General features: G+C 45.0%; 2 long non-coding RNA genes across 3 annotated transcripts in view; one reads left to right on the top strand and one right to left on the bottom strand.

The window, feature by feature from the left end:
- Positions 1 to 1,388: 1,388 nt before the first annotated feature.
- Gm26510 overlaps positions 1,389 to 27,990 on the top strand; it is a 48,310-nt gene continuing 21,708 nt past the window's right edge. For both annotated transcript variants that reach the window (XR_876933.3, XR_385732.4), the window contains exon 1: positions 1,389 to 1,501. This is a non-coding gene — a long non-coding RNA (predicted gene, 26510). The remainder of the gene's footprint in view (positions 1,502 to 27,990) is intronic.
- Gm52315 lies at positions 2,206 to 14,385 on the bottom strand. Its single transcript, XR_003952407.1, has 3 exons — positions 14,360 to 14,385; positions 3,126 to 3,377; positions 2,206 to 2,789 (listed from the first exon to the last, which is right to left on the bottom strand). It is a non-coding gene; the product is annotated as a predicted gene, 52315 (long non-coding RNA).

The raw sequence follows: 27,990 nt of genomic DNA, 5'->3' as shown, positions 1-27,990 counted from the left end.
TTCTAAGGGCCACAAGAGTTGGAGAATATGCTGTACCCATTGTACATCAAGAGGGACCACCAGGCAGAAGAACTGCAAGGAGTCCCTCTCAAAATGACCCTGGACTGCCCGAAGGGTTGGAAGCCTTGAAGAGGCTCAGACTCTCTTCTGGGTACCAGAGCAGAGATGGCATGTCACAGGATTTCTGACTTTTCGACTTCCTTGTTGGGGCAGGGAGCTGTTGGGATTTATGTCTATGGAAGGTACATTAATAATAAAGTTTGCATTCATAAAAACGAAAAAAAAAAAAAAGGCAAGCTCTCTCTTGCTACATGTCTTGGATCAGCAGGAAGGTCCTTACTGGCAAAACACTGGCATGTGTTCATGGCCGTCTGGGACCTTGAATATTTCTCTCTATAAATTTTCTAGTCTGTGATACTTGGTTATAGCAATAGAAACAGATGAAGACCTTTGGAGTTTTAATGGACTGCTCTGAGCAGGCCTCCTAAAGTGGCTGTTCCCAGAGATGAACACTTGTGTGCCGTTTTGTTTGTTTTTGTTTCTTGAGAGATGGTCTCTATGAAGTCCTGGCTGCTCTCAAAGATCTGCCTGCTTTTGCTTCCTGAGTGCTGGGATTAAAGGCATGTGCCACAATGCCTATTTTGTTGTTATTGTTTTGGTTTCTTGTTGTTTTTGAGGTTTTTTTTTTTTCCTACTTTCATAAATTCTGACTCTCTTCCTATGCGTTCACAAGAAATGGATATGGAAAGGGAATCTCTTCATTCTCTTTAAATGGGCTCTGTCCCCCTACCTCTTGACAGTCTTGCTGTGTAACTAGGTGGCCTCAAAGCATGATCTTCCCTCCTTAACCACCAGAACGCCCCTGCTTGGGATCTCATAACAAGATGACAAAGGTTTCTGGAGACTCGGGTATTAATGAAAGTTAGAGTTTTTTGAGGGGGGGAAGGGGTGCTTGAGCAAGGCTTAGCCTTCTTTTTTTGTTGTTCTTTTTGTTTTGTTTTTTGAGACAGGGTTTCTCTGTGTAGCCCTGGCTATCCTGGAACTCACTCTGTAGACCAGGCTGGCCTTGAACTCAGAAATCTGCCTGCCTCTGCCTCCCAAGTGCTGGGATTAAAGGCGTGCACCACCACCGCCCGGCAGGTTTAGCCTTCTTGAAGCTCAATTACTTCATCTGAGGATTAAGGGAATTGTGGAGATGCTGTCTGGGATTTCTTCCGGCTCTAGCATTCTGTGGTTTTCTACATTTGTACCCTTGAATGGAAATTCATGGTATTTTGAATGACCTATGCCTTACCAGAGGACTCAAAACCAAAACCAAAACCAAAATAGTTATTTCAAGAATGTGGGTGGGTGATAGTAACAACAGGAACAGGAAGGGGAGGGCTGACGGGACTTGAGGCAGGAGCTGACCTAAGAGAAAACAGCCCGTGAACCCGTGCGGAGAGAGGCTGCTGGAGCTCCAGGACCTACATCTGCCTGGACTGTGTTCTGGAGGCATCAGGTAAAAGAAGGGGACCTAAGGAGTCTTGTTTACTGTTTTTTAAAAATTACATTAGCATTTAGTTTGTGGAGGGGGTTGAGGGGAGAGTGTAGGGAACAAGTGCTTGTCATGGTACACGCAAGGACGTCAGAAGACAACTTACAGGAATTCATTCTCTCCTTCAACCATGTGGGTCCTGAGGATCAAACTCAGGTTTTTAGGCAGGAGCAGATGCCTTAACTGGCTGGGCCATCTCAGTTGCCTTTATTGTCTGTCTTTTATCTGTCTGCTAATCCCTCCTTCCACTGAAATCTCCAGAACACGTATCAGTGCAAAGCAGCCGCTCAAAGAATATTAAAAATATAGTGTGAGAAAACAAAACAAAACAAAAAAACAAAAAGCCGGGCATGGTGGCGCATGCCTTTGATCCCAGCACTCGGGAGGCAGAGGCAGACAGAGTTCTGAGTTCGAGGCCAGCCTGGTCTACAAAGTGAGTTCCAGGACAGCCAGGGCTATACAGAGAAACCCTGTCTCGAAAACAAACAAAAAAACAAAACAAAAATATAGTGTGAGGCTCTCAGTGCAAACAACCTTTGTACTCTTTTGGGAAACCTACCACTGCAAGGAACACATGTTGCCTATGTAAGAACCAATATTTCCTATCTATCTGTCTATCTGCCTATCTGTCTGTCCATCCATCTCTCATCTATCTATCCATCATCTAGCAATATCTATCTATCCATTTACCTATCAGCTATCATCTTTCTATCATCTATTATCTTTATGGTCACCTATCAATTAATTTGTCATCTATGTATACTTTAAGACAAAACCTCATGAAACTTGCTCTTGTTAGTTTCGATGGTGTCTGACATTTTCATCTTCTATTTTTTTTCCAGTGTATGCAATGTATACAATGTGTGTGTGTGTGTGTGTATGTACATGCATGTATGTGTGTTGTATACATACAGTGTGTGTACAGGAGTGCGTCATACAGAGGCCAGTGATCGATGCTTCCTTTGGCTCTGGGTTTTACATAGGTTCTGGCAATGCCAATCTGGGAGGCAAGCACTCTACCTGATGAGTTCTCTCTCTGGATCTTCCATTTTCATTAAAATCTTGTTTTCTTCTAGTCAGATATAATGCAGATATAGACCTGCGGTCTCTGCACTTAGGAGGCAAAGGGATTTTGTTGTTTCTGCTCTTGTGAGCATCCAAACAAATTCTCCTATAATCAGCTTCCAGACTTGCCATAGCCGTGTTGAAATTCCAGAGGCTGCTGCTGCATCCAGCACGCAGCTCATCAGACCTGCAAGACAACTGCCCTTAGCACCGAAGCCATTTCCCCAGCCCGTTTTTTTCCTTTTTATTTTTTTTATTCAATCCAGGACCTCTGACCACATTCAGATGGAGCCTCCCTGCCCCAATTTACTTAATCTACACGATCCCACAAGAAAATGTCTGCAGAGTTAAACCTAATCTAGCTAATCCTATACAAGCATGCCCACAGGTTTTCCCTCCTAGGCAATTCTAGATCCTAGATCCCGTCAAGGTGAGACGTGTCATACTCGGCTCCCTTAACATTGTGTAAGAAAGACTGCTCCCATCTCCTGTTGGGCTAATTTTATGTGCATCAGTGTGTTACCTGCATATGTGTCTGTGCACCATGTGCACGTCTTGTGCCCAAGTTGTCCAGAAGAAGGCACTAGAACGGGAATTACAGATGTTTGTGCAGCTGGAGATCAAGCCTGGGTCTCCTAGAGCAGTAAGAAGAACTCTTCACTACAGAGCCAAGCTCAGGCTCACACCTCCTGTTCTTGAAGCCAGTGTCTTAACAGTCAACGACTAGAACCATCCAGTGCTGAGAGTTATCTGCATCCAGTACTTTAGGTTAGACCTCGATAAAGCAAGAGAAAGGGTTAATCAGAAAACCGATCACATTCGGCAAGCATGAAGCCTGGCCCGACGAACAGGACTGATAGAAGTGTGGTGCACGCTGTGCGTGATAAACAACGCACTTCCTGTGTGAACTTCTGTAGAGAGAATATCTTGCGTGTTGTATGGATGCATCACCTTTCACATAAAAAAAACCTATGGCCTATAGGAAAGGGTAGACTAGAAGGTGGGACATCCAGGAAGCAGAAAGGATTCTGGGATAGAGCATAGTGTGGGAGATTCTTCCAGAAAGATGGGATGAAGTGGACACATGGTACCTGAACACAGGTAACCAGCTACGTGATGGAATGTAGATTACAATAAATGGGCTAAGTTATGATCTAGTCAGAGAAGAACCTAGCTATCTGGCCAAGGTATTTGTAAATATGTTTTTGAGTCTTATTTCTAGGAGCACGGGGTTGGGAGGGAAAACCAGACCTAACGTCTACAAACTTCCAATCTGTCTTCGCTAAAATGTCATGGAAGTGTGGGACTTGAGGTAGGCCAGCCTGGCTACGTTTATCTGCTGAGGTTTTTTTAAAAAACTGCTCATGCTTCACACCTGCCACCATCTAAGCTGAACGCCTACCACTATGCTAAAGCCCTGGGAAAGCACAAACGACCTCTTGTTTAAAGCCGGATTTGTCCCAGATGCAGCTGTAAACTCCTTCCTTAACCCCGTGGTTCAGAGGTTTTTTTGTTTGTTTGGTTTGGGTTTTTTTTTTGCCACGTTGAGTCTTAATTCACTAATCTTGATAGCCAAGTGCTAGGGAGGGAGGGGCACAAGTCCAGAAGTTTAAGGTCATTATCAGCTACATAGTTAAGTTCTAGGCTAGGCTCGTCTGTGCTACCTGCAACCCTGTCTCAAACATACAAACAAGGCCAAACAAAACAAAACAAACACACCAGGCAGGCACGTTCTGGAGCTACCTTGAAAAGCTTCTGTGTTAGGGATGCCTGTCGGGACCTGACAACTCAAGCGGTATGGTCACGATAAGCCTTCCCTATGAACTTGAGAGGGTTGAGTGATGCCTCGGAGGTTAGGGAAACATAGTTCTGGGTGTGTTTGTGTGGGCGTTTCCGAGGCTGGCTGGAATGTGGGACAGAAATTGAGGAGGGAAGACCTTCTCTGAATAGAGGTAGCATCATCCAACAGACGGAGGTCTGAATGGAACAGAGGGAGGAAGCCTGCCAGTGTAGGCATGTTTGCCTCTGCCTCCCGTCTGTCATGAGGTGAGCCACGCTGTTCCACCTCACGTTCGTTCGGTGCCAGAATCCTCTGATTTGTGGCTGCACAAAGACCCAGAGGTAATGGAACCAAGTGTCCAGACTAAGGAGCCAGAATAGCCCTCCCCTCCCATATTTACTTGAAGGTATTTTGGATGGATATGAACACAAGCCTTTGATGCATAAAAGTGCTATGCATCTTTTAAACAAGTGCTGTGTTTTAGAGCTTTGGGTTAAATTGTCCCTGGTTGCACAGTACTGTAATAATATTGAGGGGAGAAAGGAAAGAATACAGTGGGAAAACGGCCAGAACAGAACTGTCGTTTAGTAGCTTGGGCGCCTCTACACTTCTGAGCCTCATATTTCTGAGTTAGCCAGAAAAGCGATCGCATCTGAAGAGATGCTTTCTCTTCCCTCAGAAAAAAAGTCTGTGGAGTTTGTTTGAGTGTCCATCTTTGTAAACAATGTATATTTCTCCCCCAGGAATGTCTCTGCTCTCTCAGCATCCTCCTTGCTTGAATGTCTGATTCCCAGTTGGGGCTCTGCCTTTGGATGTTGTGGAACCTTTGGTACATGGTGCCTGGTCCATTAGGAGCCCTTTGAAGGTTACATACACTTCTAAGGGTAGTTCTAGGTCTACTTCCTGTCTGACTGTCTTGGAGCCACTGTGCATACCTTCCCCCTTACCACCGAGCCCCTCTGCCATGCCTTCCCCGTCCCCCTGAAACCAATAACCGTGAATACAATTTCTTCCCTTTAATTGATTCTGTCTGGTGTCTTGTCGCAAGCATGAGAAAAGTCACTGAACACAAGTTGGTTAGTTACGACCTCTTAACAGGGAGTGTCTGTCACTCAGAGGGGAGCAGAGTTTGGAAGATTTGAAGCATCGGTTTGTTCACGGAGCACTGTGCAATGTTTTGCCATGGTGTGCTGTTCCAGTGCTTTGTTGGTACTGTCTTTTGTGATCCTCACGGTACAAACATCTTTCTTTTAGTGAATGAGGCACCCGGGTTTAACTCACTGCGTTTGGACACCTGGAGGACACAGGCAGCAGAGTGGTCAGTCACAGTGGAGCGTATGTGCTCATTACCGCCTGTATGGTTAACTTTTTTTTTCTTGTTTGAGAATCCCATGTCATGTACCCCGATTGTACTCTCCTCTCAGTTTCCCCATGTCTGTCCCCTTCTGCTGTGACCTATTCCACCCACACATATACAAAAAGGAAGGAAGGAAGAAAGAAAGAGAAGAAAAGAAAAGAAAATCCTGGAGCATGGTCAAATTCCTAGGGGCCAATCCCCCAAAGGAAGATGAGTCATTTCTCTGCTTGCATCCACACCAGAAGCCATTGACTGAGGAGAGCCATGTGGTGGCTGGAGATGGGCAGGGCCAGCTCTTCTGCACCTGTGCCCCTGAACTTCAGGCAGAAACCCAGAGCACAGACATCCATCCACATGGACCTCACTGGTAACACAGGAGACAGACAGCAACATGGACCCTAGTTAGATCAGGACATCAGCCCACTTCAGTGGCTGCATGGACTCAACACAGCCTCAGGTGGCTTCTCGTGACATATCAGCACGGGCCCCCGAGGCAGCAGAGCTGGAGGACGGCTCCAAAACATTAGGCGGCGTCCCAGGCTGCATATGTCCACACGGATCTGTTCCAGAAGAAAAGAGTCATTATACAGGATGACCAAAGAAAGTGCTTTTGACTAAAGACTATTCCAAGGGACAAAAATCCAACCAAAGATACCCTAAACTGAATTTGAAAATACGACACAAAATCTCTTTCCAAGACTTAAGAGAAGGAAAGACTAGGACAGAGTGGTATGTGGTGTTACTTGGCGAAGACAGAGAAGAGAGGAAGTCACCATGTTCATACAGCTTTACATACACACACAGATAAACACACACACACTTCACATATACACACAGACCACACACACACATACCCCAAAACACGTGCCATATATACACACATAACAAACACATACCACACACACACATACCACAAAACACATGCCATGTAGACACATGTATACTATACACACATACACAAACACACATATAACACAAAACATATACATACATGCCACAAAATACATGCAATATGCACATTTACATATCATATACATATACCACAAAACACATGCCATATATACACACATAACAAACACATACCACACACACACATACCACAAAACACATGCCATGTAGACACACGTATACTATACACACATACACAAACACACATATAACACAAAACATATACATACATACCACAAAATACATGCAATATGCACATTTACATATCATATACATATACCACAAAACACATGCCATATAGAAACATATACTATGCATACATGCAGAAACACACATATCACAAAATACATACCACATACACACAGAGTATCACCAATAACAAGGCCAGAGAAGGGTCAAGCTTATTTTTTAGGGGATCTGGGCTGGACCTTCTCCCACGAGGGCTGCCAGCAGACAGGTCAGCAGTAGAACTTGAATTTGGAGTGAACAATGAATACATTTTTTTTTTTAAAAGAATGTCCCTGTTGTTATCCCATTGAAATTTAACATGCCATCCTGTGTTTTATCTGGCAACCCTCCTCCCAGCTCATAAAGAAAAGACTCTTAGTAGTATAGTTTCACCAAAGTTGGAGGAAGCCTGGGGACAGGAATGTGACTCAGTGTGGGGTGTGCACAAAGCTCTGCTGTCATCTCTGGCACTGCACATATGCAAAGAAGAGAGATGGAAGCCAGTGAAGAAGCGGTCTGTGCAGAGGGGTGGGCTTTGTTGTTTCCTCCCCTGGTTATAACAACCGTGGAAGTGTGTAAGGACGGCTGGCAGGAGTGAGCAGAAAGAGTTGAGGCTTTGCTATGCCGGACTCCCTGATTATGTCACGCTCTTCTGTCTTCCTCTGAACTCAGATCCTGACAAGATGTGCTCACATTTTTCCTATTTTGGCAGCATCATTGAAAGAGAACTGCGGACAAGAGGGTGGCGTGGGGAGGGTTGCGCGTGCCTGAGCAACAAGATGAAACAAGACTGAAGCTTTCCATCGTAGCATCCACGTTGCTCTAATGGAGACAATGAGATGTCTTATGTGTTCCCTCCATCGCACACCTGTATGTGTCTGCCCTGAAGGGTGAGCCGGAGGGATTTGGGGCCACCCAGTTCAGCCTTGTGTTTCCTCCTGGCCCCAGACATTTTTCTGAGGGTCAGATTCCTGGCATGTGACTAGGCAGGGCTCTTCCTGTTCCTTTGCCTTGACAACCCCTCAAGGGATTTTGTGGGCCACAGAAATTTTATAACTCAGAAATGAGAACGTATGTCAGCGTTTCTTGAGTTTCAGCTACGAGACAAAGTAGCTTCAGTTGTCCAACCATAAAACAACAGGGCTGAGTTTTATTAAAAGACACACACACACACAGACACTTGAGAGACAGAGAGAGAAACACTGACATTCATCATTTGGCCAAACCCGCCCAAGGAGCGATTGTTCAAAACCCTTTGCCTCCGGTTCTTCACTCTCAAGCCTTCTGGGAGAAGATTAACTAACTCTCTTGAGTCACGACACAGCAGGTTCATATGTTCAGTGGCAAAGGAGTAAGAAAGTGTATGCTAAACTTTCCAGCCCGGTCTAAGCAGGGTCCAGAGATTCTGCAGTTTACTTTCTCTGGGCCATTTCGTGGGGGAAATCTGATTTTCCTTTCTTCCCACTACCTTTGGTCATATGAAATCCCCAGGTTTTGGTACCTTACCCCTGCTAGTCCACAATGCATGACATTTTGTCTCAGTATCAGCAAGATCCTTAAGTGAATGAACAGTTGACATTGAATGGGAGCTGACAATTTCTATTTATTTTCTATGAATATAAGGGAGTACAATAGCTGCATGTGTGTGTGTGCATGTACATGTGTTCATGTGTGTGCACACGTGTGCGTGTGTGTGCGCGCGCATGTACACATGTGCGTGAGTGTGTATTCCTTAACAGGTAGATGCAGTTGGCTCTGTTATGATAATTTTACTCCCTCTGTGCCTTTAAAACTGGTCTCGTGAGATAAATACCAGGACAGAAAGGACTCTGTACTGCATTCGCCAGGATGTTACCAGATAAATGACTGTGGCATTTGCCTGTTCCATGAGGGATGTGTTACCAAATGATCTCAGATTTGGAGAATTTGTGATAATGCCTGACAGCCACCATGCTCTTGAATAAACACGAAGGAATTCCCTTTCATCTTCCCTTCAAGCCAGTCACTGGACTTCTCCAGCGCACAGCCCTGCAAGGCGGGCTGGGAAATCTGGAACTTGTTTGCTCATCTCTGTCTTCTTTCTGAGTTCTGTGTGCGGTGACCACATCTGCGAGTTCTTTCAGGGTGTTGGGGTGCCATTAATCTAAGTCGGCAGCCGGCCTTGCTCTCATCGTCCACAGGACACTCCCTTTCCATCTGCTTCGGAGAGACAAAGCCTCCATCTTCCACGCTCTCTTAGCACAGTCATTACACACTTTATTTACACCGACTTTTTTGTTGTTTTTCCTGGGTCTATCAGGGAAAAAGTAATATTTACTACTACTACATATATCCTTTAATCTATAGAATTCCATCAGTAGCTATAGCAAAAAATCAAAATATACTGTCCAGAGCTAAAACGATTCCTCTATTAGCTGAAGGATCCATGAACATAATACAGCACTTTGCATTACCATAAATACTCTAAGGAGTTCTACATAGTTTTTAAAAACCTGTTCCTTTGAGTTTTCAGTTTTAATCTGGAATCTTTGTCATGTGTTGCACTGTTTCCACAAATATCACATACTAAATCACGGCCATGTCATCTCCATTAAATGAAAGGACATCTCTCTTTCCCTCCACATTCTTCCTTTCAAGTGCACAGATCTGCGTACTGCCTGGACTCTACTCAGGGACTCGCTCATCCGCTCCCTTAGACACTAGGCAAAGTCTGTAAAATGTCACCCGCTGACTCTGGCAGGACTGAACCAATAGAAACCAATCCTGGTCATTCCAGTCCTTCATGTTGGTGCTAGTTTGAGGGCTACTGCATGCAAGCAAGGTCTCAATCCCATGGTTGCATCGCTTCCAGGAAGGACAGGGGAGGGCCTTCCTAAGACGGCTCAAAGGGTTTAGTTAGTGAATTAGGATCGAAAGGCCATCTGCATAGGAAAGACGTGGCTAACTAATCCTGTTTGTAGACGACACGATTTTATAAAGAGGGAAATCTAACGCCATCCCCCTTTTGTGAATTGTGTGGTTTGGGTTCTGGAAACCTGGTTGGGAGCACTGGCAACGAAGAAAGGACAGACACACAGACACATGGACAGAGAAACCGATGAACCAGCTGCAGGTGCAGCACAGAAGGGGGTGAGCTAGTCTTCACAGGAGGTCTCCCAAGCAGCAGTCTCTCTCAGGCTGTAAATACCCTGGAGAAGGAAGCTGTGGTTGGGTAGTTTTTGCACACACTGTTCACCCGTTAGCAAACACCAACACTTGCACACACTGACGACATTCACACTCAGACAACAGGAAGGTTTTACCAGCCCTTGGAGCCCCACTAGTGTAGTGGGGTGGAGGGAAGTGTGTCCTTTCCCATGGAGCTGAGGTCCTTGACATGGCCTCACCTGTGGCTACAATACACCTTAGCTCGAGGCTTCGTCTGCTCTCCTCATTCATGGCTTCCTCGGCTCGCCCTTCCCAAAACAAAACAAAACCCCCAAATAATAATCATTAATCTGTTTGAAGACAAATCTTTGGCATGTATATAAGTTTGCCATCTCAGTATTAAACTCGAAAGCAAGTGTGGAGAGTAGAAACCATAAAAGAAGCTGGAACCTTCCAATTTTGTAAGATAGGATATTCTCTCATAGAACAGCAGCTATAGGATGGAGCCTAATTTCCTGAGTTGATCAAAAAGTTTGAATCAAGTAAATATAAACTCCGAAGCCAACAGAAACGTAGGCAGTTTACCTCACACACAAGACAAAACTCAGATGGCGAGCTGGGCCTCTCCTGCTTACTTGCAGCTTGAAGGGAAAGTCACTGCAGGGCACAGAAGAGGGTGTGGCCGAGAGTCATGGAAAAGGAACAGCTAGCTACCTTGCTTCCACAGGGCAGGGAGGGTCGCTGCTTTTAAAACTGCAAAGCCATTGTGGCTAAGCTGGAGTCATATCTGTTGAGGCTTCCTGGCGTTGCTGCTGAGCCATCTTCCCCAGATGAACAAAAGGACCTATCTTAATCCATTTGAGCTGTTGTGACAAATTCACAAACAACAGAAATGTGTTCCTGTGATCCTAGGGTCTAAAATCAAGGTGCCAATAAAGTCAGTGTCTGGTGAGGGTGCCTCTTATTCTCTCTGATTCCATTCCTGGGTTCTTCTCCAACCTCATCAGCCAAGTCACCACTTTTTTTTTTTTAAAGATTTATTTATTTATTTATTTATTTAATGTATATGAGTACACTGTAGCTCTACAGATGGTTGTGAGCCATCATGTGGTTGCTGGGAATTGAATTTAGGACCTCTGCTCGCTCTGGTTGGCCCCACTTGCTCCGGCCCAAAGATTTTTTTTTTTCTTTTTTATTAGATATTTTCCTTATTTACATTTCAAATGTTATCCCCTTTCCTAGTTTTCCCTCCGTAAATCCCCTATCCACTCCCCCCTCGCCCTGCTCCCCGACCCACCCACTCCCATTCCTGGCCCTGGCATTCCCCTATACTGGGGCATAGAACCTTCACAGGGACCTAGGGCCTCTTCTCCCATTGATGACCAACTAGGCCATCCTCTGCTACATATGCAGCTAGGGCCACGAGTCCCTCCATGTGTTTTCTTTGGTTGGTGGTTTAGTCCCAGGGAGCTCGGGGGTACTGGATAGTTCATATTGTTGTTCCTCCTATGGGGCTGAAACCCCCTTCAGCTCCTTGGGTACTTTCTCTAGCTCCTTCATTGGGGACCCTGTGCCCTGTCCAATAGATGACTGTGAGCATCCACTTCTGTATTTGCCAGGCACTGGCACAGCCTCTCAGGAGACAGCTATATCAGGGTCCTGTCAGCAAAATCTTGTTGACATCTGCCATAGTGTCTGGGTTTGGTGGTTGTTTATGGGATGGATCCCCAGGTGAGGCAGTTTTGTAACTCCTTCCATGGGTATTTTGTTTCCCCTTTTAAGAAGGATCGAAGTATCCACACTTTGGTCTTCCATCTTCTTCAGTTTCATGTGTTTTGCAAATTGTATCTTAGGTATTCTGAGCTTCTGGGCTAATATCCACTTACCAGTGAGTGCATATCATGTGTGTTCTTTTGTGATTGGGTTACCTCACTCAGGATGATAAATCAGTACACTGTAGCTGTCTTCAGACACACCACAAGAGGGCGTCAGATATCACTACTGATGGTTGTGAGCAACCATGTGGTTGCTGGGATTTGAACTCAGGACCTTCGGAAGAGCAGTCAATGTTCTTAACCACTGAGCCATCTCTCCAGCCCCAGGTTCTCACTTCTTAATATGAATGAATGAAGATGGGTTTCAGTAGGTGAATTTGGGGGAAGACAGCAGAAAGTGATGTCTAAGTGTATAAAGTAGTCAGTGTTATATAAATATCAAATCTGGTTTTGATTATATCTGTGGTTATCACTGTGAGGAGCTGGAGAGTGGGTTTTATACAGAAATCAACCAAACTGGTTTGAAACTTGTGTGTATTTAATATCGATTTCAAGCACAAGGCTGGGGTTGGATAGATGCTCAGTGGTTTGGAGCACTTGTTATTCTTACAGAGGACCTAGGCTTGACTCCTAGCATGTATGTGATTCCCAGACATCTGTCACAGCAGTTCTAAGACAACCAGGCACACATGGAGTATACATACATACAACATATATACATACATACATACATACATACATAGTAAAGTAAATAAGTGCAAAAAGAACATTAAAACTACTACAAAATGTCATGTCCAAGATAAATCCACTTTCACATTCTACATTATAGTGACACACTTATACTCCATATTCCAAATGGAATACATACGTGCTATTAGTGGTTTAACACAGATGCTGTCATGAAGGTTTGTTCTAACTCCCCATTCTATGCCCCTGGAGGAAATAGTACAAGATGGATACCAGCAGAAACTAACTCGAACACTCACAGAACTAGGGGAGAGCCCAAGGCTAATGAGAGGAACAGGGAAATCACAGCTCTGAGGAACATGGCTGAGCACCTGACCAGAGGGGCAGAGCTCTGCAATGATCGGCTAGATGCCTTTGTTTTCCACCCCTTCCCTCTTGTATAATCTGCCAAAAGTGAGAAGCAAGGCTTGTCTCTAGGATATTGTCATTCAGATTGCAGACTTTCTGAATGAAGCTCAATTTCAATGTTATCTTTTGTTTTTGTTTGTTTTTGAGACAGGGTTTCTCTGTGTAGCCCTGGCTGTCCTGGAACTCACTCTGTAGACCAGGCTGGCCTCGAACTCAGAAATCCACCTGCCTCTGCCTCCCAAGTTCATTGTTATCTTTTTAAGTGTGGGAAACCAATCAGTTTGCCAGCCTGACCCCTACATGAGCTCTACTTTGTTCTACAGCAAATCAAAAAGCTGAACCAACGGCTCCCAAGCTGCCCTGTTCCGACCAGACAGATGAATCTCAGCCAGTCCTGTTGTCCTGTGCCATTCGCGTGGCACTTCCCTTCAGACTGTGATTTCCTTCGTACTGTGAGCGACAGGAGCTGGGAGATGGTTCAGTTAGTAGTGTGTGCCTGGCATGACTGGGCACGAGTACCTGCCTCTGTCCTAGCACTTTGAAGAGGAAGCCAAAGGATCTGTAATCCAGAAACTTCCTCAGCTACAGCAGGAAGGTTGAAGACCTGTCTAGAAGAGTGGGGGAGGGGGAGGGACTGTGGAAGGAAGGAGGAAAATTACCAGCCGTACTCCCCAAAGGAAAAGATGCTTTCTGCATTTAGTAAACTGTGAACCGAACAAGTATTTGAGGGTAAAAATGTCTTTTTACTGAATATTTATGGACTTTGGAGGAGTCGTTATTTCTTGAGCAATACAGAATAGTAACCATTAACATGAGATTGATCTTGCAATCGGTTTTCTAAACAATCTGGGTTACTTAAATAGTTGGAAGGACTGAATGAGCTCCATGAAAATACAATGCTGTTTTATATATGAGGCCTTTACATCCACGCATGTGGGAATCCGCAGGGAAGCTGAAATCATCCCCCTGTGAGTCCCGAGAGATGCCTACCATAGGAAATAAGAATCCCTGTGTAACTTGAAGTCCTGACTTTGTTTGATTAGAAGATGTCGCCGGGCAGTGGTGGCGCATGCCTTTAATCCCAGCACTTGGGCGGTGCCAGGTGGATTTCTGAGTCTGAGGCCAGCCTGGTCTACAGAGTGAGTTCCAGGACAGCTAGGGCTACACAGAGAAACCCTGTCTCGAAAAACCAAAAATAAATAAATAAAATAATAAAATAAATAAATAAATAAATAGAAGAAGAAGATGCCAAGTCTTGTGTTCCTGGCACCGTGGGTGGAAGATTTCCTGCGTGCCAGGTCACTAACAGCAAGATGCATTAGCCCATAGCTTTAGGAATTGCAGATTTCTTGGCACCAGAGGGTGGTGAGTAACTCTCTCCTCCCCTTGACTAATGGAAGCCTCTTCTAATAGTTCCTAGCCCTTACCTCTTTCTCCAGCATTGGGGCACACAGAAACCACCTGGTAAGAAGTTAGGATCTTGGGCCACCCTCACCGAAGGTCTGGTCAGAGCGAGTTGTATCCATTGACCATGACTCTGGTCATATATCAGTTGTCTGTAGCCCACATGTTGAAAAGCATTGACAGAGGAGACTTGCTCACCTGTAAAAGATACAGAAAATGTCACTGACAAATCTGACACTTGGCTGTGGAGACAACTCGACTGGCAAAGCGCTAATTGAGAAAACATGAGGACCCAAGTTCAATCCCCAGCACCCATAATGAACAACTAGGTATGGTGGCATGGTGGCATGCACTTGTGATCCCAGTACTGGGGAAGTGAAGACATTCCTGGGGTTTGCCCACCAGACAGCCCGGCTTCATTAGACAGCACCAGGTCCTACTGAGAGACCTGGTTTCAAAAATTAAGATAGGAGCCTCAAGAGGAATGGCACCTGAGGTTGACCTTTGATCTTCACATGCAGGCAACATACATGCAGACACATGTCCACACATACCTGTGCGCATGTGCACACACACAAAGATGCGGTTGTGTGGTGTGTCACTGTATTTCAGAATGTCCCTTAGCATCTTCCCCTCAGTGCTAAGTTCTCACATCTACAGGAGCTGTTCTCTTTTTCCCTTTCAATAAGTGGGTTAGAGATGAGCTGACTCACGCAGGCCGAGTTTTCATGGACTGCTACTGTTCAGCAAAGCTTGGGGGCAGATGGCATTTCAGAGTTGGGCCTTGAGTTCTTCAATAGCTTTTCAATACTCCCTGGACTCAGCTCCTATTTCCCTCTTTTGAGAGGCATTGCTGTGAGCATCTCATTCACTCCCAGTCTTGGCTGTTGATCAACTTTTCAAGCACAGAACTTGAGCTTCAGCAGGTCTCTTGAGTTCAGAACTTGTGCTTCAGCAGGTCTCATGAATTCAGAACAAAGCAAAAATCATAGTCCCTCCTACAGAGCTTTCGAGTACAGTAACGGTACAAAACGATCTGTTGTGTGAATCCATGAATATATAAATGTAGACGTGCAGGCAGCCACAATGCCTTCAGAAGGCCAGTTGCCTCTCTTGGGGGAAAGAGACATAAGCTACAGAAATACTGCATTTAGATTCAGAAAAACTGGCCCCTGCCTTCTCAGCATGGAACCTATACGCCAGTGCCAGCCAAAGAAAGCACAACACAGCTTATAAATGCAAGCTGACTACCTAACTGTATATATTTAGTAGCTCTAGTTTTAAAACTAAGAACAGGTGAAGTTAATTTTAAGATGGCATTTTATTGGACCCAATGTGTCTAGAATACTATTTCATCACATAATGAATATACACATAAAGACTTAAAATTAAAAAAGTTTTGAGAGTTCTCACAAGATAGCTCTGGCTAGCCTGGAACTTACTATTTAGACCAGGCTAGCCTCTAACACACAAAGACTCACCCACCTCCACCCCTTAAGTGCAGGGATTAAAGGTATGTGTTACCACAGCTGGCTGTTTTTATTTGTAATTATATATGTACATGTATACCTGGGGATTGGGTACCTGAGTGCAGTACCAGAGGAGGCCAGAAGAGAGCAGAGAGTTTCCTGGCCCTTTGAGTTACAGGGGTTTGTGAGCCACTTGGGGGGATCAAACTCCAGTTGTCTGCAAAGGAGGCATACGCTCTTAACCACTGAGCCATCCTCTCCAGCTCCCCAGTACACACTGCCTTCATTGTGCTAGGGACTAAACTCAGTGCCTTGTGTCTGTAAGCATGCACGCTACCACTGAGTTATGCCCCAATTCATCCAATATGAATTACTGATAGGATATTTTATATTCTCGTCTCATTCTGCTCTTTAAAGTGGTGTGTGGCTTACACTGACCGTGCCCCTTAGTTTGGATCACCCCAGCTCAGTTGCCCACTAGTCACATGTGGAGCAGCTCTGAGGCTGTGTTAGTCACAAACACAACCTGGTTTCCTTATTTGTGACTGTGCGTTAATACCTACCTCATCAGGTTCTATACAGATACAACAAAGAAGAGAGTGTGTAGGTGGATGGCAGCTTATGCCTTGCAGGTTTGTTTCTTGCTGTGCACTCAAAACTGGTTAAGTGGGGACTCTGCTCACTCATGTCAGGCTTTTGCTTTAGGAGAGGCAGGCTAAGTTATTTAGCCACACCAGAATGTCAATGGGAATGGAAAGCTGTAATCCTCCCATGCATGTGCAGTGGGTGGAAAGGAAGAAGTATTTGCTGAGCTCATTTGGATGAAGACACTTTAGCTATTATGAATGGGATTTATGTTGTTTTAGTCATGTGGTGGCTAATTTGGTGGTAGTGGTGGTTGACATGATCAAGTGATGCGTAAAGGTAGGATGTAATTCAATTCTGGGCATGTCAGTGAGCATGTTTCCAGAGACGGAGCCAGCTGAGTTTGGGGGAGAACTGTTCTCCGTGTGGACAGGATGGACCCCAGGAAGCAGCAGCAGCAGCAGCAGCAATTCTCTTGGATTTAGCCATTGTCTGCCACTGCTGATCTCAGTTTTCAGACTCCGGTTTCCTTGGTCTTTGGCTCTGCAGTTCCTACCAGTGCCCGTTGATGCTTGACGTTGTTGTCCTCTGCCTTTAGGCTGCATCCTTGCCTCCTTGGTGATAGCCTGCCACTTCTTAGATGGAGTCACACTGCTAGCTTGTGGAGTGGAACTCTGCGTCTGTAGTCTTGCAAGCCATTCCAGTAAGTCCAAACATATATGCAAGTATAGACATACATCACTCCTAGGTTCACACTGTTTACAAAAAGAAGCCCAAGGTGGAAGGTATCATGCTTTGGGATAAGAGCATGGTCTCAGGTAGCTTAGGCTGCCCTCAAATTCCTTGTCTTCCTGTGTCCGACTTCCAAGGGCCAACATTACAGATGTAATACAGATGTTTCCACATCCAATGCCCAATATCCAAACTTGCCTGAGGTTGGACCCAGTTTTAGACATCTAAGTTTCCGTTTCTGGATGACTTTGGATTTGGACTAGGATTTTCATCTAACTGAGTCACTGCCATTGGCATGCTTGCTAGGGGTCAGCTATTAGGGGTCTCGGGTCTTATTTGGGGCTTAGCCAAAGTAACAGGTCCCTCTAATTGTTCATGTCTAGGTCTTTGTTTAGCTCTTAATGTTCTCTGAGAACACAGAATTAAAGTTCTCTTGATTTTGTTCCTTGTGGGGTTTTTTGTTTGTTTGTTTGTTTGTTTACTCGCTTGCTTTGAGACTCATTCTGTGTAGCTCAGGCTCGCCTGAAGCTCCCAATTTCTTGCCTCTGCTTACCAATGGCTGGATTACAGGTGCAGGCCCACGCACTGCCATTAAGCTCATTTGTAGGTGCTCCCCTGTTGCTGCCTGCCTCCTCAGTCTGTACAGAGTGCAGACACTCTCTGCCCCTGCTTGCCCCAGCATCTCCAAAGGCAGGTTAAGGGTGGGACTTATGACTCACACTGGCCTTTTCAAGCTGGGGAATTCAAGCTGGGCCCAGGGCCACTCTGGAAGCAAGAGCTGGAGCGAGACCTTCTTCCTTCTGCTTTCCAGTTCTCTCCTGGCCCCCAGCCCAGAGGACAATGCTGCCCAAAGCAGGGCAGTTCTCTAGGTGTGTGGCATATCATTTCCCCCAACCCAGTCAAGGCACAGAGCATTCATTGAGTTCTTGGGGCTTGCTGGCTGTTGGGGGTACGTGACGATCCTCTCTGTAAGTGACGAGCTCTCTGTGTAAAAAGCTGTTAACAATAGCCATCTATCATACAATTCACCTTTATAGTGTGCCTTTAGCACACTTAGGGGTCCCAAATAATAAACACAAAATTTTTATATGGGCGTTTTATCAGTGAGGACGCTTTGCAGAATGGAGCAAAAGCATGTAGGTTTCTCAGAGACGAACTGTGACCTGGACTCCGTAAAGTGGGCGTAGACTTTTAATCATCCTTTCACCAGTGAGATCTGAAGGAACTTGTTCAAGTGCATTACATTGAACTTGTTTACTTGACCACGGTAATGGAAGCAGTGATTTTCTTCCACCCAACATGCCTGCCTTTGAAGAAAGAGTCTGCACAATGGCTCTAGATGCATCTGAGTGGAAGTACCAGCTCTGCAAGTGACCTGGGGGCTGGGGGTGGGGGCACCTGTTGTGAGGACTGTTCTGGAAGCTGTGTCACATCACAGGATGGAACCTGACGTAGACTGATTGGGTTTGATGTTTCTTTCAGCCTCTGTCTGCAGGAATATTCCTACTGGGATAGAACAGAGAGTCTGTCAGGTTTAGAGAGTCGTTTCATTTAAACGGGAAATGAGATAGGAGGTTGGGTACTGTGTGCTGCATGCAAGCCTTTGATCCCAGGTCTCAGGAGGTAGAAGCGAGCAGAGCTCTGTGAGTGTGAGGCCAGCCTGGTCTACATAGTGTGTTCCAGGACAGCCAGGGCTACATAGTGAGACCCTGTCTCTAAGATAGATAGATAGATAGATAGATAGATAGATAGATAGATAGATAGATAGATGAGATAGATAGATAGATAGATAGATAGATAGATAGATAGATAGATAGATAGATAGATGAGATAGATAGATAGATAGATAGATAGATAGATAGATAGATAGATAGATAGATAGATAGATAGATAGATGAGATAGATTGGTGGTTATAGCTGCATCTTACTATCTGTAGATCATATTAATATCTCAGTGTAAATCATACCTCAAAATTAATCTGATTATGCATCCCCTCCCACCTTTGGCAAAAGGATTATTTTGAGCAAAGACAACTGAGATCGGTGAGCTTGAACTTTCCCTTTGTGAAGATATTTAACAGTAAGCTCACCTTATCTGCTGAATGATCTCACTGGTCTGCCAGCTACCGTTTTAAATGCTTCAAAACATCTTGGTTACTTCCAAAGGACTCCAAAACCACCAAGCAATCCTCCAGTACCTCTAGGCCCTTGGTGAATGCCCAAAGTCTGCATCCATCTACTATCCTGGAAATCTCCCTTCAGTAGAATCAAACAACATACCACACGGCTTCTTTCACTTAGCCTAATGTACATTTTACGCAGCTGTAACAAGTGTCAGAACTGAATTGGTTTTGATGGGCAGGATAATGCGCAAGCATGAGCACACACTCGTGAGTGTGCACACACTCACACTCGTGCACAGACACACACACATATAGTGGGAAGGGCGGTTGCTTTACCTGTCCGTTTGTTGATGAATAACTGACATTTCCACATGCTCTTCTCACACCCTGTGTTAATGCCGGGAGTGGCACTGGCTAACTTCTGGATGTTACATTACCCTTGCACTCCTGGGATAAATGATCATCTATTATGCTGTGTAATTCTTTCATAGGAGCTTGGACTGAGTTTGCTACTTTCTTGTGGCGGATTTTTATATTATTATTTTGCAAACCAGTTTGAGCCTATTGTTTTTGTTGCTGCTGTTGTTTAAACTTTTCGTTGATTCTTTGTGAGTTTCACACCATTCACTCTAGTCCCTCCTATCTCCCTGTCCCCTCATATCCACCCTCTGCCCTTGCAACCTCCCTCAAAGATTAAAAAACATACAAATAGGGGCTAGAGAGATGGCTCAGTGGTTAAGAGCACTGACTGCTCTTCCGAAGGTCCTGAGTTCAAATCCCAGCAACCACATGGTGGCTAACAACCATCCGTAACAAGATCTGATACCCTCTTCTGGAGTGTCTGAAGACAGCTACAGTGTACTTAAAACATATAATGAATAAATAAATAAATCTTTTTAAAAAATATACAAATAAGTAAACAAAATAAAAGCATAGAAAACATCTCATTGTGGAAGCTGTAGTGTGTCACAGTGTCTACCATAATGTACCCCTCTGTCCACACGTCTTCACTAGCAGATGTTCATTGTAATGAGCAATCCGTCTGGTTTGGGATCTCTGGCATCTGTGACGCCATCAATATTGGATCCTTACTGGGGCTCCTCCCAGTTATCCTGCTGTTGCCCGGTGTCATGGAATTCTGCAGGTTTGAATCAGCAGGACCCAGCCTTTCATGCACCCCAACAGTTCACAGATGATGTGTATTTTAGGGTGGACCCTGAGTCAAAGCCCTGTAGCTGAGCTGGTCAGTCAGCTCTCCCCTATCCACAGCATTAGGGCAAGCTTCCTAACATCATTAGGACTGGTTTACCAACATGGCTCCTGCTAGGACTCCCACAATGCCCCTAAGCAGGATGCAGGGTCTGCTCTCTGGCTCTCATGACTTCTGGGTGGGTGGTTTACCCTCACGCAGGAGGTTAGCTTCTAGGTGATTCCCCTGGCCTGCCCTCAGGGACCTATCAATTGCTTACTTCATAACCTGCCTTGCCGCCACCTCCAGGCACAACAGGTGTGTGCTGCAGATAAAAAGGACCACTCCAGTTTGTGCTCTCTGGCTCTATCTCTGGCTCGCTCTCTCTTTCTCTCTCTCTCTCTCTCTCTCTCTCTCTCTCTCTCTCTCTCTCTCTGCCACTCCAGCTTGCTCACCCCCTCTGTTCCCAGCGTCCCCTTGTTCCCTATGCCTCCCTCTCTCTGCCATCATGGCTCTGCTCCCATCTGCCTGTCTACATCCCTCTTGTCTGTCTCTATCCCTTCCCAGGCCCTCATTCCTCCCCTTTACACCAGGTCTGTTGTGTGGGATAACTACTTAGGGGTACACACCTTGGCATAGGTCCACCAAAGGTACCCCCTACTGGCACTATATTCATAACACATGCCTCCAGAGCCTGTTCCACTGTATTGCCCAGGCAAGGTGCAGGGCCTGCTCTTCCAGTAGTGAGGGACAGCTAGCTCTCCGGCTCTCATGACCTTGGGGCCAGCTCTCCTGACTACCACGGGTGGAGGGGAGGGCATCACACCTGGGCCCACTCCACTTCACAGCAGATGCATGGGGCTGGCTCACCTGGGCCCCCTCTGCCCTACTGTGCTGCCCAGGTGAGGTACAGGGACCACTCACCTGCTCTCGTGACCCAAGGGGTCCAGAAGGGTGAAGTGGGGGAGGGCATCACTCCCCACACAGAGCATCAGGAGAGTGGCGGGGTCACCAGCTCTTTCTTGCTCTTGCCCTCTGGTCTGGCTCACCTGGGCCCCCCCACCAGGGTCAGCTCTACTGAACCTATTGGGGTGTTTGGTTTTGTTTTTTTCTTTTATCTGTTCTATATAGAATCTGACACCTGGGACTAGTGTAAGGCAGGCAGTAGGTGTTATGCATGGGATTGGGTGAGTTTGATATATTTTGGAGGGCACAGTCCTGCTTACCACAGGTTTGAGTCTGAAAGTCTCATTCACTAGTTACTTAAACACTAAGTATCTAAATTAGAAAATCTTCAAAAAAAAAAAAAAATTAAGGGGCCAGAGAGGTAGCTGAGTGGTTAAAAGTGCCCACTGCTCTTGCAGAGGACCCAGGTTTGGTTCCCAGCACCTACAACAAAGGGGTTCACAACCACTGGTAACCCCAGTTCCCGGGGGGTTATGATGCCCCAACACAGGTTTCTCATAAACTTACACAGACACACATTCACATAAATTTTTAAAATAAAATACTTTAAAATTAAGTTTCTAAATAATTATTTAAAATTTCCTTTTTAATAATCTTTTAGGGTTTTCTTTTGTCATAATGACTGGTATTACAAAGCTGTCATCTTTGTGGCTGTAATTTTCTATTTTTCTTGAGGATAATTGAGAGAAATTATGTTAATATTTTATGACTTTTCATTCCCTTACTTAAATTGTTTTCTCAATGTGATTGCTAATTTCATATTCATGTCCAGGACATTGTAATACCACTCCGCTAGATCCTTGTTAATACTGGCTTCTCTCTCTCTCTTTAAAGATTTATTTATTTTATTTATATGAGTGTACTGCAACTGTCTTCAGACACACCAGAAGAGGGCATTGGATACCATTACAGATGGTTGTGAGCCACCATGTGGTTTCTGGGACTTGAACTCAGGACCCTCTGGAAGAGCAGTCAGTGCTCTTAACTACTGAGCCATCTCTCCAGCCCTCGGCTTTTATTTCTTAACTTTTTTTTTCTTTACATGCAATACTACTGAGGCCGAACACTTTTGTATTATGAGTTTTATCACGGCAGGAGAATTGGCCGTCAGAATCACTCCTGCTACCACAGCATATAGCACGCGCCATGTGCTTCAGTAAGTCCCCAGCAAGGTCTGTAGGATGAACGCTGGAAGACTACAGTGGATATCAGGTGGTATTTTACATATAGCGATTTGTCTTTTAATCGTCACTAGAATCCTATAAAGTAGATACTCCCATGGGCATAACCACTATTTTCCAGGAAAGGAAACTAAAGCACAGACAAGTTTAATTTAACTAGTCCGAGGCCACTCCGCCACAGAGGGAGATCGAGGGTGGAGGCCTAGGCTAGGAACTCTGGCTGCAGGGGCTTGGTTCTTATTTATTTGTTTGTTTATTTGTTTTGAGGTAAGCTCTCCCTATGTACCCTGCCCGGCCTAGACCGTACTATGGAGAGCAAGCTGGCCTAAGTCAAAGGGGTCTACTTGCCTCTGCAGGCACCAGACACATGCTCCAAGTACATACACATAGACAAAACACCAACACACATAAAAATTGAAATTTTAATTAAAATCTATGCAGTGGGGGAGTGGACCTGAGGGGACTATAGCGTAAGGGTGATGGGGGTACATTATATGAAATTCCCAGATAATTAAAATATTCTGTTTAGTATATATTTTATTTTTATTTTTATTCTTATTTATGTCATATGTGTATAGGCTTCTGTGGAGGCCAGAAGCCAGTGTTGAATCTCCAGGAGCTCAGACTGTGAGCAGTCGAGTCCTGTGAACTAGAAGTAAGCACTCTTAAACCTCTGAGCCATCTCTGCAACCCCCACTTGTAAAAAGCTGTAGTCACCTGTTTTTATGTGAGTTGATAATTAAGAAGTAGTTTCTCTATGAAGTTTCCCAAGTTCTTATGTGCAACATTTGTTCTCACAAGAACCAAGAAGGCTTATTATATTTTTATTACTTTGTTTGCTGTGTATCCCTGGGTGGCCTTGAACTCACTCTGTCCACCCGCCTGTCCTCAGACTTGTGTGAGTCCTCCTGCCTATGTTTTTTACATGCTTGCTCTGCAGGTACTACCACAACTGGTAAGGAGGAAGGGTTTGTACCTTTATGGTAATCTATGGTGTATATTTCTGCTCCATGTTGAAGTTGTCTTTCCTTGCTTGTGTGTTAACTCAGCCCCAAACAGACCTCAGTAAGGCAAGACCTCAAACCAGAGCCGCACATAGGTGCTTAATGCCTAGACATGAGTGGCAGATATGAAATTTGCTGGGTATTATTAACACACATGCACAATCACACACAAGAACACTCAAAGGCCTGAAGGTATACCTCAGCGGTAGAGCACATACTAGCAATCATAAGCTCCCAGGATCCAATGTCCTCTCTTGTCTCTACACCAAAATGCAAACAAAGTTAAGTGGAGCTTGAAAGACAAGGGTTCTAGACTCACAAACATCCATGACCAAGATGAGCATTCTGGGGCTTAACAACAATAGTATGTCTCTAACAGGTGTTAATTAATAGTCTTGATGATCTAGAGTCTTTTAATATGTCCATGTGTTAAGGAATCAAAGACATAGCATTTGGTGGTGCGCACCTTCAATCCCAGTGCTCTGAGAGTGGAGCAGGTGTATCAGGAGTTCAAGATCAGCCCTAGCTACAGTAAGAAAAAAAGAAAAAGATAGAAATGAAAACCTCCCCAGTCCCTATTCTTCACAAGTAAGTAAATGACCACGTTTCTGAAATATTCTTGTTAAATGTCTAAGTAGACCATGAGAATACAAAAACAGAGTTTACACACTGCCCTGGCCATGACTCAGAACTTAGGAAGCATTTCTCATGAGTTGTATACAGCTGTCAGTACATAAGACACAAAACCACGGTGCAATAGAGATGACAATCTCGTGTGTCACGGTCAATGAATCCTTCAGTTAGGTGATCAATAAGACTCCTCAGGGGTCATCGCCACTGGTCTCAACATAAGAGGAAGTGTGTGTGTGTGTGTATGAGAGTGTGTGTGAGTGTGTGAATGAGTGTATGAGTGTGTGTATGAGTGAGTATATGAGAGTGTGTGTGACTGTATGTATATGTGAGTGAATGTATGAGTATGTGCGTGTGTGTAAGTGTGTGTGAGTGTGCGTGTGGATGTGAGAGAGAATATGAGTGTGTGAATATGTGGATGTATGAGTTGTGTGACTGTGAGTGTGCATATGTGTGAGAGTGTGTAACTTTGTGTGACAGTCTGCATGTGTGTGTGCATGTTTATGTGAGAGTTGTGTGTGTGTGTGAGTTTGAGTATATGTGTGACTCTGTGTGTGTGTGTGTGTGTGTGTGTGTGTGTGTGTGTGTGTAGCTAAGACCAAATGTCCTAGAACTCGTTACATAGACCCCAGCTTCCTTGAACTCATTAAGGTGTACCTGCCTCTGCCTTTGAAGGGCTGAGATTTAAGTCATGTATCACAATGGAAGTACAAGTTTACAAACATAAAGAATTCTATACTAAAACATACTAATTTAAGTGCCATCTCTGCCAAAAATGATCTGGGCTCCTTGGGGGAAAAAAAAAAAGACTAATTTAGGGTAGCAGTAGGCCTATATCATTATTTTCCAGGAGGTAAGAAAGGGTTCAGATGTACATCTGAGGAGCAGTGAGGTGGCTCAGTGCTGGAGGTGCTGGCTGTAACCCTGAGGATCTGAGCTCAGCCCCAGATACGTGGTGGAAGGAGAAAACTGATTCCTCTGACATAGCATTCTGTGGCATGAACACCCTCATACATCCTCAAAAGAAATTTAATTTTAATATTTTAAAAGATAAAGGCAATTTGTTTAAAAATAATTACAGAACGGAGCTGGAGAGGTGCATCTGCATCTGATCGAGGCTGGGAGAACACGGTGGGGCAGAGCCCTTCACATCATGGTGGTAGGGAATCTGCACTAGTAGAGCTTTTGGTTTGGTGTGTCCTCCCCCAGCCTTGAGCAGGCTAGACCAGACGTTGTTTGCCGTAGTTGATGGATGGAGTCTTCCCACCTAGGTAAAGTCTATTGTCTGCCACATCTGCAACTTCCTGCAAGAAGCCACCACCTGCTGAGCAGCTGACCTTGTTTTCCTGAGATCCTGGCAAAGTGGGGGATGTGTAGGGGTGTTTCGCTTGCACGTACGTCTCTGTACCAAACGCATACTTGATGAAGCCAGCAGGGAGCGTTGAATCCCCTGGAACTGGAGTTACAGAGAGCTGTGAGCTGCCCCGTGGGTGCTGGGAACTGAGTCTGGGTCTCTGGAAGAACCGCTGACTCGTTCCTCCAGCACAGGAGATTTTAAATTTTAAATAACCAGAGTTTAGCGTTTATGCTACAGAGGCATGGGAGCAGTAAGATAGATCACATGTAGGCAAGACATACATCCAGAGACTGATGGCAACTTCCTGCAACTGTTTTCTTCATGGATAGCTATGTCCTCAGGTACAAGGTACCAACTGAGTTCTCTTACGCTATGCAGGAAAACAATGGAGAAAATGATATGTAAACTTTGTTATTAACCTTAATGAATTGATAGAGAAGTTTAGTGACCATACTAACTCATGGTGGGATAAGATATTCTCACAGAACTCATTCATTCCCCACCAGCTAGATCATTACATATCATATAACTACTTTAGATAAGAAAAAGGAAACTCGCTGGTGGCAATGCCTTTAATCCCAGCACTCAGGAGGCAGAGGCAGGCAGATCTCCGTGAGTTCAGGGCCAGCCTGGTCTATGGAGTGAGTTTCAGGACAATCAGGGATATGTCTCAAAAAACAAACGAATGAAAGAATGAAAAACAACTTGAATATAGCAAGTACTTTACTCATGAGTAGATACCAGATAAGAAGAGGTTGAAGAAATGAACTAAATCACCCTTCTGGACTCCGGAGGGCCTAGGGACTGTATGAAGTAGACACCTCGTGCTACCAGCCCACACCCACTGTGGCTTCACCCTCCATTTCAAATGCTGCATCTAAGGATGTTCTGTGACTGGCGGCCAGTCAGCTGGGGATTTGTTCTAACCTGATGACAAAGCCTGGCCTGGCAGTCAGCTTTCACAACTGACTGTGGCAGTTAGTCTTGACTGCTCCCAAGGAGACATCCTGCCCTAAGGACCTGAAATTAATTAGAAGTCTGTTATTTTAGTTGTGACTCATTCTAAAAATTTTCCTCTGCGAGGGTTGATGCCAGAGGCCTCTACTCTGTGACTTCCCAAACTAGACACCTGAAAGACAACGTCCTCTCAAAAAACGGGGACTAGACCATAGAGTGGAGATGGCTGCTTCCAGCTTTCTCCTCTCTAGCTCTGTGGAAGTCTCCTTAGGATTCTCAGGACCACCCTGGCTAGCATTAGGCCATCGTTTTCTATTTTTTCTTAATTTAGGAGGTGTGATGGTTTGTATATTCTTGGACCAGGGAGTGGCACCATTTGGAGGTGTGGCCTTGTTGTAATAGGTGTGACCAGGTTGGAGTAGGTGTGTCACTGTGGGTGTGGGCTTAAGATTCTCACCCTAGTTGAATGGAAGTCAGTCTTCCACAAGCAGCCTTTGGATGAAGACATAGAACTCTCAGCTCTGCCTGTGCCATGCCTGCCTGGATGCTGCCATGCTCCCACCTTGATGATAATGGACTGAACCTCTGAACTTGTTAGCCAGCCCTAAGTAAATATTGTTTTTTTTTATAAGACTTGCCTTGGTCATGGTGTCTGTTCACAGCCGTAAAACCCTAACTAAGACAGGAGGTAAGTTAGATACACAGTAGGAGAGCAGTGGCCCTGAGGAAAATGTAGTATTGCCCACAGTCTTTTCAACCAGCCTAGCCCCCAGCCCCTACAAGATCCTGAAGCCCTGACTCGCCTGACTGCCTGCACTGCACTGGGATTACATGTGCACACCGTCACACCTGGTTACGTGGTGCTGGAAATGGTACCCAGAGACTCAACACGACAGGCAAGCACTCTACCGGGTTATGTCCCCAGTCCCTATTTTAATAAGTGGTTAATTAGCCAGGCGTGGTGGCGCACGCCTTTAATCCCAGCACTCAGGAGGCAGAGGCAGGTGGATTTCTGAGTTCAAGGCCAGCCTGGTCTACAGAGTGAGTTCTAGGACAGCCAGGACTACACAGAGAAACCCTGTCTCGAAAAACTAAAAAAAAAAAAAAAAAAAAAGTGGTGAATTATTTAACAAGACCTGATTTTATATTTTATATCATACATATATTATATATATATATATGTGTGTGTGTGTGTACACTTTTATCCTATTTAAGTTTTTCTTTTAAGATTTATTTATTTATTATATGTAAGTACACTGTAACTGTCTTCAGACACTCCAGAAGAGGGCATCAGATCTCATTAGCGATGGTTGTGAGCCACCATGTAGTTGCTGGGATTTGAACTCAGGACCTTCGGAAGAACAGTCAGTGCTCTTACCCGCTGAGCCATATCTCCAGCCCCCAACGTTTTTCTTTTTTTGGGGGGTGGGGGGGAGGGTTTCGAGACAGGGTTTCTCTGTA

This window comes from Mus musculus, chromosome 17 (genome assembly GCF_000001635.26).
Source record: "Mus musculus strain C57BL/6J chromosome 17, GRCm38.p6 C57BL/6J".
Lineage (NCBI taxonomy): Eukaryota > Metazoa > Chordata > Mammalia > Rodentia > Muridae > Mus > Mus musculus.
The sequence above is the reverse complement of the archived record's forward strand: the minus strand, read 5'-3'. Positions and strand labels throughout refer to the sequence as shown.